This window comes from Lemur catta, chromosome 4, assembly GCF_020740605.2.
Source record: "Lemur catta isolate mLemCat1 chromosome 4, mLemCat1.pri, whole genome shotgun sequence".
NCBI classification, from domain to species: domain Eukaryota; kingdom Metazoa; phylum Chordata; class Mammalia; order Primates; family Lemuridae; genus Lemur; species Lemur catta.
The window spans coordinates 106004879-106010133 of record NC_059131.1 but is presented as its reverse complement, the minus strand read 5'-3'; the positions used below and the strand labels follow the sequence as shown (position 1 = coordinate 106010133).

General features: G+C 44.5%; 1 long non-coding RNA gene across 1 annotated transcript; it reads left to right on the top strand.

Moving 5' to 3' along the window:
* The first annotated feature begins 247 nt into the window (after positions 1 to 247).
* On the top strand, positions 248 to 5016 carry LOC123636527. Its single transcript, XR_006734572.1, has 2 exons — positions 248 to 354; positions 4784 to 5016. It is a non-coding gene; the product is annotated as an uncharacterized LOC123636527 (long non-coding RNA).
* Positions 5017 to 5255: the final 239 nt, after the last annotated feature.

The following is a 5255-nucleotide window of genomic DNA, read 5'->3' as shown; positions in this document are numbered from 1 at the left end:
AGAAAAGTTGAGAAAATTTTTTCCTGAAGATCAAATATTCTGTCATACAAATCAGTCACTTCTTTCAATCTCCTAAAACAATCCTGCTGAAGCTGTAGGCATAGAATGACCCCAGAAGCAGCCTACAGCTCAGATATTACCTGCACTTTCCTATTTGTCACTGTCGCACCTCCCTGTCCTAGTTGTTCCGCCCTGTCTGATCAGCCTTCGTCCTCCAGACAGCCTGGCTTCTTCAGTGAGCGTCCACGTTTACACCAGAGCAGCAGGCACTTCCGGGCTGCTCCTTCCAGACAAGGAGCCTCTGTTCGCCTGGTTGGGGGAGGGGGCGGCCACAGCCTCCGACTGTCCCAGCTGGTGAGCAGCAAGCCCCGGCCCTGGGACAGGATACTGTACTACAGATTTTTCAGCAAGGGGCGGGAAGCAAATCAATAGGTTAGGGTGTTGCCAGCCTCTTAAAAAGCAACACTCAGCAATAGTGCTTACAGGTGAATGTTTTAGAAAATAAAACATGTCTCTCTTTCGGAATCCCCTGGAAAGGGTAGAGTTTGCCAAGGAGTGTCATCTCCAAGTAGAGTGCTCTCAAGGGGAGCGCAGGCAGAGTGCCGGTGAAGTGTTGCTGGGGTTCTGTTTTACTTTGGAGAGTGTGTTTATGTCCTGCTTCAAGATTTAAAAATACTGTATGTACGTTTGAGATACTACTTTACTTGACTCCTATTTTAAAAAAAGAAGGAACAGAAAAGCAATGTTTCTGCTTGCCTTAAAGGTTAGTAAATTGAGTGTGGCTGGTCTGTGGGCATTGGTTTGCTTAGCTTAAATGGATTCAAATCCCTGTTTTGAATCAGCTTGGGGCTGCCTTGGGGGTCAAATGGGGGCCTTTTGTTAGGGGCCATCTTGAGTGGCAGGAGGGCCAGGGAGGTGGAGGAATGGCAAGTATTATAGGATTGTAGGTTGCTATTGTCTCGCACTCCAGCTTTCAGAGGCCAGCTATTTTCTTCTGTTGAGGGGAAAGCTGGAGAGAGAGAGAGAGAGAGAGAGAGAGAGAGAGAGAGAGAGAGCTCTGGGGGCAGGGAGGAGAGCAAAAGAGAAAGCAGTAGAAGGAAGAGAAGCAGAAGGGCTGGAGAGCCCTGCCGGGGCTGTCCCTTAACACCCCCTCCCCACCCCACTAACCCATCGCCTTCTTGCTGACCCAGAGCCAGAATATAAATGAAATGCTTTGCTGGTACAGGACGCTAAACGGCAGTGGCCGGCTTGGGCTGAGGCCATTTTATAAGCAGCTCACTAATCAGAAGTGACTGAGGCTCTGAAGAGAATACAGGCCAGCCCGGGTTCCACCCTCCATGCTAATGAAGAAGGCAGTGAGGTGGATAATTAAGGGCAGTGATGTGAATAATTCCAAACTGATAACTCAAAGGTAATGAAATGCATTAGGGGTGTGGGGGCAGCGATTTCCCTCAGCAGACAGGGCTGTTGTATGATCCAATGAGCTGCCTTTGCGGAGCGCAGGCCCGCGGGCGCGGGTGGAGCCGGGGATGAAGAACGCAGGCAGACATTCGGGCCCTGCACAGCCGCACAGGGAGACACGTGTGAAACGATGTTCGGTGCAAAAAATAAAATATTCACTTTGCAAAGTGAACGCCGTGGCTAGCTACAGCAATGTACAAATCAAACAAACTAATAACAAACCAAAACTTTATATACACAGAAGAAAGACTGGGAGGAAACCTACAGGTTCAGTATTCCGCATCTAAAGTGCTTGGGTCCAGAAGTGTTTTAGATTTGGGATTTTTTTTTTTTTTTGGACTTTTGGAATATTTACATTACTTTTGCCAGTTGGGCATCCCAAATGCAAAACTCCAAAATCTGAAATACTCCAAATGAGCATTTCCTTTGAGTGTCATGCCAGTGCTCCAAAAGTTTCAAATTTTGGAACATTTGCATTTTGGATTTTTGAAGTTAGGATTCTCAACCTGCATTAAAAAGGTAAATAGTAGTTATCAGGGTAGTGGGACTGTAGATGATGTTTTAAATTCTTTTCTCTACTATTATTTTCTAAATTTTCTTATATTAACCTGAATTATGTTCAGAATAAAAAGGTGAACACACTAAAAACAGAACTTGGTGTGGTGTAATTCTTCCCGAGTGGACAGTGGAGAAGAGACGGAATACTGACTGTTTGACTTGTGAGGCGGCACGGATCCAGGCAGGCTGCATCTCCCTGCAGAAGCTGTTGGAGGTCCCAGTAGCCCTCTGGATAGAAATATTTCCTCTATGAAATTTAGACTGTATATGAATCTCCCTGGCTCTGCTTTTCTGAAAGCTTAAGAGATGTTTTCTAATCCCCTACTGCTAAATATGACTGGCTTTTTAAAAAGAAAAAAAAAAAGAGAGAGATGTTTTCTGAGACAGCAGTCTTTTGGTTACTGCGCTCTCCTTAGGATATAACCAATTTCTACCATACTTAGTAGATTCATGGAACCTCCTCCCAGTTATTTGTCTTTTCCAAGTCTTCTAGTTTTAGAACTAGTTACAAACAGAACACTATCAAAATTTCTTGGACCCGTTGTTTTACTAAATCGTGGGCCTGGCCAAGCTGTGGGCTTTATGGTAGTTAGATGGAGGAAGTGATTGATTATTTCTCATTCTTCTTGATGAGACAGTAAGCAGTCTTAGCAGTGAATTCTTTATTTTGTAAAGATTTGTATTTAATGAAGGTGATCTACTACCTTAAAATAAAATCCATACTTCCTTCTACCAATTTTTGAGTTTTTAAACATAAAATCTGCTATAGTCCGAGTGTTTGTGTCCCCCCACTCCAAAATTCATGTTGAAATCCTAACTCCCAAGGTGATGGTATTAAGGGGGGTGGGGGCTTTTGAACATGATTGGGTCATGGCGGTGGACCCTTATAAGGGGCTGAAGAGACCAGGGTTCTTCTCTTTTGCCATTTGAGGACACAGTGAGAAATGGGCCCTCACCAAACACCAAATCTGCTGGCACCTTGATCCTGGAATTTCCAGTCACCAGAACTGCGAGAAATGAATTTCTGTTGTTTATAACCCACCCAGTTTGTGCCATTTTGTTACAGCAGCCAGAACAGACTATCCTTAGGAACTCTTTAAATGTTTATTCTCATAATGTTGGCTTTGTGGTTTTCTGAATCTGCCAGATGTTTGTGCTGCTGTTGGCTATGACCATTTTTAGGTTGGTTGGGTGTTTAATTATTGTGCACTGCTAGACAGTTAAGATCCCTCTGTCTTACTGAGTTGAGTTGATAGTACTTATTGCAATCTTATGATACTGCTCATATTTAAAAGTCTTGTCCTAATCGCCAATATCTATGTTATTAATATTGGCTCTCATGTATAATCATTTCATAGTTCTACATACTATAACCTGAAAAATGAGGACAATGATACTCACCTCAAAAGTGATTAAGAGAAGTAAATGAAATGTGCGAAGTGATCAGTACAGCGGTGGGTAGACAGCTAGTGCTGTAGCGCACCTGTGAGGCAGGTGCTGGCCGGTTACCAGCCCACCTGGGCAGAGCCAAAGGCTGCCCACAGTAGGCACATGCCCTCCCAGCGTTTGCCTGTGCGCACGGTGCCCCTGGACTGCTGAGGATGGACTGGGGGAGGGCACTGGACCTGAGGACAGTCATTCCACAGGGTGGTCAGTAGCTTGTGAAGGTGGACCTGTCTCTGGCCGTCTGGAATAACAGGGGCTCACCTACTCAGTCAGGCCGTCTCTCAGAGAGCTGGGACTTAGGACGCACTTGGAGACCACATCAGGGAGTAGCAGAGTCATCGGCCCAGCTCCTTCTCCTCTGCCCGCTGTCCTCTAGACGTAGACCCCAACCTTCCAGTCACAGCTGCCTAAGCTGGGCCAGAGTCCGTTTCTCAGATTTGTCTAATTGGGTTCTCTTTCTTTTCTGGGCAGGAGGCTCTGTGGACCCGGTTTCACGTGCACATGCCTGCAGGGTCGGGCATGTGCAGAAATGACAGGGCCGGGCAGGGTCTGTGACCAGGGAGAAAGCATGTCTGCCAAAGGCAATCAAATTAAAGAAGGATTTATAGCTGTCTTGGCTAATTAAAGCAATGAGGTCTTAATGTGTCCGCCACTGGGGGTTTGCTGCTCCAGAGAACAGCAGCTTAGAGGCCTGGGCCTCATTCACTCACCCACAGGCGACTTTCTCTGGGAGGAGCCAGCACAGCCAGGCACCGGGGCGGGGGCACTCTGTGTTAGATGACTCACTGTCTAAGTGACAGCAACGGTGGAAACCTTAAAGGAAAAGATGGATATATTTGACTGAATTAAAAAAACCTAAAACTTTTGTAAATTTAAATACAATTATAAATATATGTACAGATTAACATGACATATAATAAAGCATGTATAATATATAAATATATAGATAAGTCATAAGGCAAATGATCAGCGCTTGCAATAGGTATTTCGAGGCTGCCAGCTGTGGCTGCGCGTAGCACTGTGTGGCATTTTCCTTCTTCCTGCGGTTACTTTGTTCAGGGGAGCAGACCCAGAGAACCTTTTCCAGGGGGTGACAGGGTATTGATTAATCTGCCGGTCTTAGGTTCCATTTCATCTGAGCAACCAAGCCCCCAAATCGGTCTGATTTTAACACTGCTATGGGAGGTTAAGTATTTGGTTTTTGAACTTTTTATTGTTCTTTCTATGGTATCTGACCTCCAGACTGGACTCTCAGATCATGTATATTGAGAAGAACGTTGAAACATAAATCTGTTTTTTGTTATTTGCTCTTTTTGAGATGCAATGACAAGACTCCATGAGGCAATGAGGACTTCATCTCCCACATGTCCGCAGCTCCAAGTCATACAGTTGGAAAGATTCTCATATGTCCTGGCAAAGATGAAGGACTCCCTGCAAGCATGTGCTTTAAAGGAGCCCCCTCCAAAGAAAGCACCCAAACTCCCCGTTCTTGTTGATACTATCTTCTACCCTGTGAGAATTAATTAAAACACATGGGTTTTAAAGTGGCAACATCATTTTATAGTTATGATTTCTTCTTTGCAACCCAGGAAAGCCCCTAAGTTATAGATCTACCTCATAGAATTAAAAATTCTTGTTAATACCAAATAATATAAGCCTATTGTTTTGCTTTGAAAATGTGCTAGGCTTTGCAACTGCATCTACAACATCATAGAACTTGAATAGCTTTGGAAAATAAGCTGTTAACTTGATAACAGAAACACCGTTTAAAGGAAAGCAGAATATATAAT